The following is a 9,551-nucleotide window of genomic DNA, read 5'->3' as shown; positions in this document are numbered from 1 at the left end:
AGGCTTCATTAGAGGTCCCAAAACTGTCCCCATTTTTCTTATTAATGAAAAATGCTGGATTTGCCTACCAATCAGACTTGTGAGATACTGTCTGGGCTCAATGAAACTGACTCATCTGTGACTGGTGGAGAATTTCATTGAGTAGGACCTCCAGAGAAGAGCCATCTTATCTCAGGTAGATTTCCCAGCAGTCAGAGGTGTTTAGCTACACCATGGGGTATGCAGAATAAATAAAGGTTAAATGATTATCAAAATGTGACCAACATCTGAGCAAACAGCATGCACCTTCACAGGAGGGATATCAGTATTAAGGCAAAACACACTTGACTTTGGAAATGAATCTGTCGGAGACAGCTGCTCTGCACTGCTCGCTGGGGACCTCTTCCTGAGAATCAGTCCAGAATAGTCCCTCAGCACCTGGCCCAGCCTCCTGTGCCTCCATGGCACTGGATATAACCACTCAACAGCCACCATCACTCACTTTTACATCTAGAAATATCAAACAGCGTGGTATTTGAGCACCTACATCCCCTTTAAAGGGGATTAGACATGGAAACAATAGTGTTTGTGTAATGTTAGGATGCGGACTCTGGAGGGGAGAATGTTTTATCTCTTGGTCTCCCATGTTAAGCGTGGTAGCAGACAATTAGGGCAGACAATAAATACTGAAAGCATGAGAGCTCTCTTAACCAGAGTTAATGGAGTGGACTCACTGTATGCCAAGCAGTTTAAACAGCCTGAATTATCTCATTTAATCCATGTAAGACCCCATGGAGTCAGCCCTTTTATTAACCCTAGCTTTCAAATAAGGAAACGATGATGTTGAGAAAGCAACTTGCCCAAGGTCATACAACTAAGAAATGGGGGAGCTGAGCGAGGCCCAGTTGGCTCTAGACACTCTCTTAACAGAAGTGCTACAGTGCCACCCTCTGGTCCTCATGGAAAACATCACTTGCCAATGAAATCTAGTATCTTGGATGGAAGGTGTATGCCCTCCCACTCCAAAAAAATCTATTTGTTGAAAAGCAATCCCAGTGGAAGAATGTCTGGGTATGGGGCCTAGGGAGGTGATTAGGTCCCAAGTTTATGGCCCTCAAGAGTGAAAATAATGTACTCATAATAAGAACATCCAATAGTTCCTCCTGCAAGAAGGCATAGTGAGAAAATAGTCCGTGGCTCAGGAAGTAGACTCCCACTGGCTACTGAATGTACAGGTACCTTGAACCTGAACTTCCCAGACTACGGGACTCTGAAAAATAAATTTTTGTAGTTTAATCCACCTAGTCTATGGGGCTTCATTATAACAGCCAAAACAGAAAACAGTGACAATCATATTATATAAGTTTAATCAAAATTTAAGCCTGTGAGATGAAGGAGCTCTTTAGAGGGGATGAATATTGGCTTCATTTAAATGTGAACATTTGAAAGTTATACACCAGGCAGATAATGAACCTTGAGACTGAGCACTATACAACCAACAAAACCTAGTGGGTAGATAATGCAGAGGTAGGAGAAAAAAATGTAAGCTTTCAGGGCAGCAGCTCAAAATCCAAATATAATTTAAAAACAATAATACCATATGCACAAGTAATATTATACAGACTAATACTGTATTTATGCATGTAGAAATATATATATGAATATACATATATGTGTATAACTATAGTAAATGGAAAAAAGAGGCCATGAATTTGAAAGAAAGCATGGAGAGGTGTATGAGAAGGTTCAGAGAGAAGGAAGGAATTGGGAAATGATGAAATTATATTATAATCTCAAAAAATAAAAAATAAATATTTTTAAGTGATACTGCAGTCAGATTCTATCTGAAACTGCATCTCTCAGTTTAGTTCTTCTGCACCTGTCCATGTCTCTCTTTCCCTTTCAGAAAGAAGCCCTCTGGCATGGCTGCCTCTGATGGTGTCATCAGGTGTTCAATGGAATGAAGAAGTGCAAGTCCTCAATGCCAGAAAAAGTGAAGAAACTCGGGAAAGCAGTACTCTTCTGCCTGAGGACTGGAACATCATCCTGGAGGTGAGCAGGTAGATCCTGGTAGGAGATATGGACAGACTGTGGAGGACCCCTACACCACCTTGGTCAAGATGCTGGCAGACAAGGACTGGGGCTATGCTCTTGACAATGCAAGCTAGAGACCAAAAAGAACAAGAAGGGGGACCCTGGTGTCCATCATCTGGGTACCTGATAATGCAGCCCTCATGAGCTCAGTGCTCTATGCCAGCTCCAAGGATGCCATCAAGAAGAAGCTGCCATGGCATTCAAAGTCAAGAAGGCTTCTTGATGTCGCATTCTCATCAAGATGTCTGAGTCTCTAAGGCGGGCCCACATTCAGAGGGAATTTATGTTTCTTCAGCATTTAGCTCAGGATGTGGTCCATAGTAAACAGTGGATGAGTCAGTCATTCTAGCCCATCTCATAGTAAGCATCTACATTTAAGCTCCCTCAAAGGCCATTTGTCCAGGGCCCATTAATGGTGCATCCCTAGGGCTATAGAGTGCAGGTCATGTGATGGATGCTGTTATCTTTAATGAGTATGAAAAGCCACACTCCATGACTGCACTCCAGCCATACATGGCCAATGATAGTCATTAGCAGTACCAGGAAATCATGTAACTATTGGACATATTCCCTCAGCTTTGTAACAGAAATATTCTTCTCTCTTGAATTTCCACTTTTTAGGGACTCATAAAACTACAGTTTAACATTTACTTATGAAGGTGTAATACCCATGAAAACCATGAAAAAGGTGTGAGTGTGTCTTGGTGGTTAAGACCAAATGAGTAAACTGATATGATTAATAAATAAAATTTGGGCCGGGCGGTGGTGGCGCACGCCTTTAGTCCCAGCACTCGGGAGGCAGAGCCAGGTGGATCTCTGTGAGTTCGAGGCCAGCCTGGGCTACCAAGTGAGTTCCAGGAAAGGCGCAAAGCTACGCAGAGAAACCCTGTCTCGAAAAACCAAAAAAAAAAATAAATAAATAAATAAATAAATAAATAAATAAATAAATAAATAAATAAATAAATAAAATTTGGGAATGTGTAAGTTATGAAAAACCATGAGAGTTCACTGGCAAATTTTATAAATCAGGATTGTCTAATAAAGTGATTTAATAGTTTTCCTATTAGAAAAAAAAGAAGAAGTTGAAAGGGATCATGCATAAATTTTAAGTGAATTGCTACAAGGAGGTCAAGGAGCCCTGAACCTTGGCAGAAAAGCTAGGAGGCAGCATGGCCATCTTGCTGGAGGACAGGCCTTTGTGAGCCACCTCTATCCCCCTGCCTAGGGCATCTAGCAGCCCCAGACCTGCTCTTGGGGGGATTACAGGCTGCCCCTTTCCTGCCAGACTGGAGGAGTTAGGGGGATCCTAGCAGGGGAAGGCCATCCCTTCACCCCAGTTGTCAAACACCCCCCACACACACACACTTCCTCAGCCCACAGTCTTCTCTCCATCCTCTACAGTTCTGGTCTTGCAGTTCTTCTTGGGTTGAAGCAGACCAAGTGCCCTCCCAGGCATGTAGTTTTGAAGAGCTCTCATTTTTTTAATGACACCCCAACTCCTCATCCCATGCTGACACCTTTTAACCACAGTAGTAACTCTGTGCTTGCAGGTTTCATTCTATGTGTAAATGGAATGTTATGAAAATGACATCCCAGTGCCAGGTGGATGTCATCATTTTCCTCTTGATCCTAGCCATTTCTGGAAACAGGATAAGTACAAGACCTTCAATGTAAAAAATGTCTGGGCGGTGCTGACCTTAATCCCAGCACTCGGGAGGAAGAGGCAGGCTGAGTTAGAGACCAACCTGGTCAGAGTGCCTGAGCTGACTTACTCTGGTGATCGGATGGCTGAACACCCTAACTGTCATGATAGAACTCTCATCTGATGGAAGCAGATGCAGAGGTCCACGGCCAAACCCCAGGTGGAGCTCTGGGAGTCCAATTGGCAAGAGAGAGGAGGGATTATATGAGCAAGAGATATCGAGATCATGATTGGAAAAAGCACAGGGACAAATAACCAAACTAGTGGAAACACATGAACTGTGAACCAATGGCTGAGGAACCCCCATGGAACTGGAGCAGGCCCTCTGGATAAGTGAGACAGTTGATTAGCTTGAACTATCTAGGGGACCCCAGGCAGTGGGACCGGGACCTGTCCTTGACACCTGAGCTGGCTTTTTGGAACCTAGGGCCTATGCTGAGACACTTTGCTCAGCCTTGGTGTAGGGAGGAGGGGACTGGGCCTGCCCCAACTGAATCTACCAGGCTGGGCTGACTTCCCAGGGGTGCCTTGGCAGAGGTGGGAATGAGGGGTGGATTGGGGGAGAAGGCTGGGGGTGGGAGGAGGGAGGACAAGGGAATCTGTGGCTGATATGTAAAATTAAATTAATTATAAAATAAATTTTTTTTAAAAAAAAAAAAAAAGAGAGAGACCAACCTGGTCTACAGAGTGAGTTCCAGGACAGCCAGGGCTATACAGAGAAAACTTGTCCCCCCAAAAAAAATTTATTAAGAAAATAAATGATAATACCTTTAATGACTTAGTGTTTTGCAGTAAGGAGTGGAGTCTTTGTGGTAACCATGAAGCTTACAGTAAAAAGGTCACTTAAATTTTTATATTTTCCTTTGTCATCAAATCAAAGTTAAACTTTTGTGCTTTGAGTTTTAAGTAGTAATATCTTGTACAAATATTCAAAATTTACACTAAAATCTTTGTTCTTTGGTTACACATTAATTTCTCCAACAATTTTATCTTATTTTATTAAAGAACCCAAAGGAAAATACCTGAAACGATGGTCACTGATGTTAATGCTGTTTGTTTCTGGAAAGTAGCAGTGGTAATTATTAATAATCATTATTATTATAACTCTTGCTATAACTAGAAATTCATATCTTTAATAGTCACATACATAAGGTCAGATATGGAGGCACACACCTTTAATCCCAGCACTCAGGGGGCAGATGCAAGTGTATCTCTGTGAGTTCAAGGCCATCAAGTCCAGCCCAGTCTACAGTTCACATAGTGAGTTCCAGAACAGCCAGGCCTATAGAGAAAGACAATGGCAAACACACATACACACACACACACAAAAAATCACAAACTAGTGAGCACTTACAAGATGATAGGAACTCTTCTTGATACCAAGCATGGTAGCTCACACCTGGAATCAAGACAGCCATGTGAGGGCCTGAAAAAGATAGCCATGAGGCCAGAAATGCAAAGACCGTGAAGCACAGCGACAGAAGGAGCCATGAAGCATATGGTGACATCCAGTACAGACCTGGATTTGAACCTGAACCTGAACTGAACCGAGTGTTTAGTTAGGTTGGGTGGCATGTTAACTTCCCATTGCATAATGCATTGGAAATGATCAAATTTGCTTTTTTAATTCATTTTAATTTTCCATGGCCTACCCTTCTGCCACAGCCTCTCAGAACAACCTCTGTCCATCACATCATATATCTTGTACTCAGGTTCGAGGTAACCTCCCAGAACAGCAACTGCCCAAGTGGGGCGTGTTAAATGCTTGCTTGACTAAGCTAATGGCAACGTTTAAAGTTTTATTGACATTAAACGCTTTCAAAATTATCTGGCAACCTGGCTAAAGGCATATATACTGTGTGAATCTCCTTCATTAATGAGACAATTAATCGTGAGAATTAGCAAACCTCACTGAGAACCAAGTTTGTTGCTGTGAAAACACAGCTCCAGGCCTCTCCCAAAATCCCCAGTCAAGAAAGCAACACCCCAAAGTGGAGGAAGCCTGGAGTGATTGACAGCTCTGGTTATTGATTTTGGATTTTGAGAACAACTCCCAGGGGGCTGGTATCAGCGAGGCAGAGGCAGAATTTGATGAGGCAGATGGGACCCTGAGGGAAAACCTCATAAGGCAGAGTGTGCAAGTGCCCCTTCCCTGACCCTAGAAGGCGTGATAAGAGATGGTCTCTTTCTCATTTTAACAGGGATTCATTCCCACCAGGCTGCATCTGCAGAAGATGATAGCCCAAGAGAGATTTGCTCTTTGGGGGAAGGGGGAGAATAAAAGCTGCTTACGTGCAAACTTTCAAAGTACCACCAACAGCAAGCATGTGCTTTGGGGAAGAAGGTGGGTAGGACACTTGGGGTATATCTGAGATCCAGGATTTGAGTTGTGTTATAGATGCTGAAAGGACAAGTGTTTATCTAGCTAGCTAGCTAGCTAGCTAGCTATCTGTCTGTCTATCTATTCAACTATCTGTCATCTATCTATCTGTGTGTGTACATGTGTGTGTGTGCGTGTGTGTGTGTGTGTGTGTGTGTGTGTGTGTGTGTGTGTGTGTGTACACTGTCTTCTGTACTCCAACAGAGTCTAGCAATGATTTGAAAGATGGGTCATTGTAAAGGGGTGCTCTCTCGCCTAGCATATTCACAACACTACCAGGGACAGATGGCATGACAATGAAACAGCAGGATGTCTCTGTTGTCTAAACCCACAGTTTGCAGACACGCTCAACTGAGGAAGAACCATAAAGTCATGAGGGGCTTGCTACATGTACAAAATAATGATGTGCTTAACTTCACCCCATGCCATATCAAGTGCTTTCTCTGGCAGAAAACAGGAGCACTTGATACATGTGTAAAGTAAACTCACCACTGGAAGCACAAAGATATCCGGGGGAAATTAGCTGTGCAACTGTGGGGGTGGTGTGCTTTTGAGAGGGCTTTTGCATCAATATCCTCTGGCTATGTGGTTCCTTGACTTTCTCATCTTTTCCCATCCTGCTGCATTGAAGCATGAGCAGGTGCCAACGTTTTAATTAAAAATTATGACAGGACAGATTTAAGTTGCAAACATCCCAATCTAACTGCTAACCAAAGTGCTCTCTGCAAATTAGAAAGGGTCCCATCGTGTGATTCGAGAAGTAAAGCGCTCATATGGTTTGTCCCTAAAACTCATACTAATGTTCAATTCCCAATGCTGTGGTATTGAAACAAGGTGTTATCTCTAAGACAAATGAGGTTGTATGGGATGCTACTTCATGCAGGGATTAGTGTAGCTCTTTAGAAAGGGAGTCAGTTATCACAGTCAGTGAGTGTATTGTTACAAAGCCAGGCATCTCTGCTCATTTCTTCCTTTTGCACATGTTCATTTCTGTCATCCACCATGAGGCCCTTAATAGAAGACAAACAGATATAGACACCATGCTCTTAAATCTGTAGAACTGTGAGCATTTCATTTCCCTTCTAAATTACTGCCTCGGGCATTCTGTTATAGTAACTACAAGTAGACTAACATAAACACTCTGTCCACTGTGTCGGCAGGAGCATCGTTAGCTCACACCACTGTTCTCCATGCCTCAAAACCTTCCCTCTTACTTAGACCTCTTTATACGACCCACTCCTCCCCACCCCAAACAGCCCCACCCCCTTACCCAACAAACTCAATCCACAGCAGAGGGAGTCATTGGAAATGCAAGTTGTCCACCAGATCCATTCTTCCAATCTTCTAAATTGAGTTGGAGTCACTTGAAAGCCCGGATCTACAGGCTGCCTGGCTAGGCTACATCTTCTGGCCTCATTTTATCCCTATTGGCCAGGTTGAAAGCACAGGGTGTGTTTGCTCTGCTCTCACCCTTTCCTGATGGCTGGAACTTCCAGGAGGGGTAATCCAGTTTCTATCATTCAGAAAATGGCAACTCTCACAGTGGCCTCTGGCCAATATTTTGGAAAAATGGAGTTCCTGCACTGTCATCTTGGAGTCTCTATGTCAGCACATAAGCTCTCTGATAGGTCATGGTAGTGTGGAACATCAGTGAGAACCATGGTGGTGTGGGACATCAGTGAGAGCCATGGTGGTGTGGGACATCAGTGAGAGCCATGGTGGTGTGGAACAGTGAGAACCATGGTGGTGTGGGACATCAGTGAGAGCCATGGTGGTGTGGGACAGTGAGAGCCATGGTGGTGCGGGACAGCTGTAGGAAGCCATAGTATTGTGGAACAGCAGTAGCAACAATTTCTTCTTACCCCACTTCACAGTCTCATCAGAATGCTGGCTGTGATGCTTAATTTTTATGTGCACCTCAACATGTTATGTACCAGCTGGGTATGTCCGAGAGGGTATTTCTAGAAAGGATCCTCATTTGAATCAGAGCACTAACTGAAGATCACCATTCCCCACATGAGGAGGTTATTAGTAAATGCCTATGAACATGGACAGAACAGAAGTAGAGAAAGGGCAATTCTCTGCTGCTGCTGCTGCTGCTGTGTGTGTGTGTGTGTGTGTGTGTGTGTGTGTGTGTGTGTGTGTGTATCCATGAGTTGTGCATGTGCATATACACATGTATGTGTGTGATTGTGTTTGTGTGTGAGTGTGTATGTACACATGTTAATGGTAATTTGAATGTACTTGGCCCTCATAAGCTCATAGCGAGTGGCACTATTCGGAGGTGTGGCTTTGTTGGAGGAAGTGTGTCACTGTGGGGGAGAGTTTTGAGGTTTCTAAGCTCAAGATACCACCCGATGTCTGAGTCCATTTCCTGTTGCCTTCTGATCAAGATGGAGCCAGCACCATGTCTGCCTGCACACGGCCATGCTCCCTGTCATCATGATAATGGACTGAACCTCTGAATTATAAGTGAGCAAACCACCCCCATTAAATGTTTTCCTTTATGAGTTGCTGTGATCATGGTGTCTCTTCACAGCAGTAGAAACCCTCACTAAGACAGAAGTTGGTACCAGGACTGGGGTATTGTTGTGATAGGTCTGACCATGATTTTGTTTAGAGTAATTTGGGCTTTGGTGAATTGGGTTCTGAAAGCAGTGAGTGGGATGCTTTAAGCACTGCTTAATGGCACATGCGAGCAGGAACATGGAAGACAGTGGTGCTAGGAGTTATTTGAACTGTCGGTGGCTGGTTCAAAGGGTTTCAGAGGAGAAGAATTTTAGCATGTTGCCCAGAAATTTTTCTTGTAATATTTTGATGAAGAATGTGACTGCTTTTTGTCCTACTTCCAAAGAGTGTGCCTGAGGCTAAAGTGAAGAGTTTTGGATTAATTCTATTGGCGGAGGAAATCTCAAAACAGCCTAGTATAGACTCTGTCCTGTGATCACTAGTGGTAACTCTAATGAAGACTTAAAATGAAAAGGAGCAAGCTGAGCAAATAAAAATATAAAATCTACAGATTGAGAAAAGGAACATCAAAAAGTAGAATGGAGCTAAATCCTCCTGTGTTCAAGGAGATAAATTGATTGAGAAATGGAATAAAGGGAGTGGTGACCTCAGGGCAAGATCCCACCCAGCTAAGTTTTCAACTTGTGAAGAAACTAAAGAAAAGCTTAGAGCTGAGTGTGGTGGTGCACGTCTTTAACCCAGCACTCGGAAGGCAGAGGCTGATGGATCTGTGAGTTTGAGGCCAGCCTGGTCTAGAGATCCAGGTTCAGGACAGCCAAGCTAAGGCAGTGAAGGATAGAAAGCTGGTAAAGATTTAATTGAATGAGGAGGCCATGTTCTGGCAAGCAACAGAACTTGGCAGCCTCAGCCATGTGGTTCTGCTTTAGA

The 9,551-nt window shown here is 43.5% G+C and overlaps 1 pseudogene; it reads left to right on the top strand.

The window, feature by feature from the left end:
* Positions 1–212: 212 nt before the first annotated feature.
* LOC114684901 lies at positions 213–3,275 on the top strand (annotated as a pseudogene).
* Positions 3,276–9,551: the final 6,276 nt, after the last annotated feature.

Source organism: Peromyscus leucopus, chromosome 10, assembly GCF_004664715.2.
Source record: "Peromyscus leucopus breed LL Stock chromosome 10, UCI_PerLeu_2.1, whole genome shotgun sequence".
NCBI lineage: Eukaryota > Metazoa > Chordata > Mammalia > Rodentia > Cricetidae > Peromyscus > Peromyscus leucopus.
Note: the sequence above shows the minus strand (reverse complement) of the source record. Positions and strands in the feature narration are given on the sequence as shown.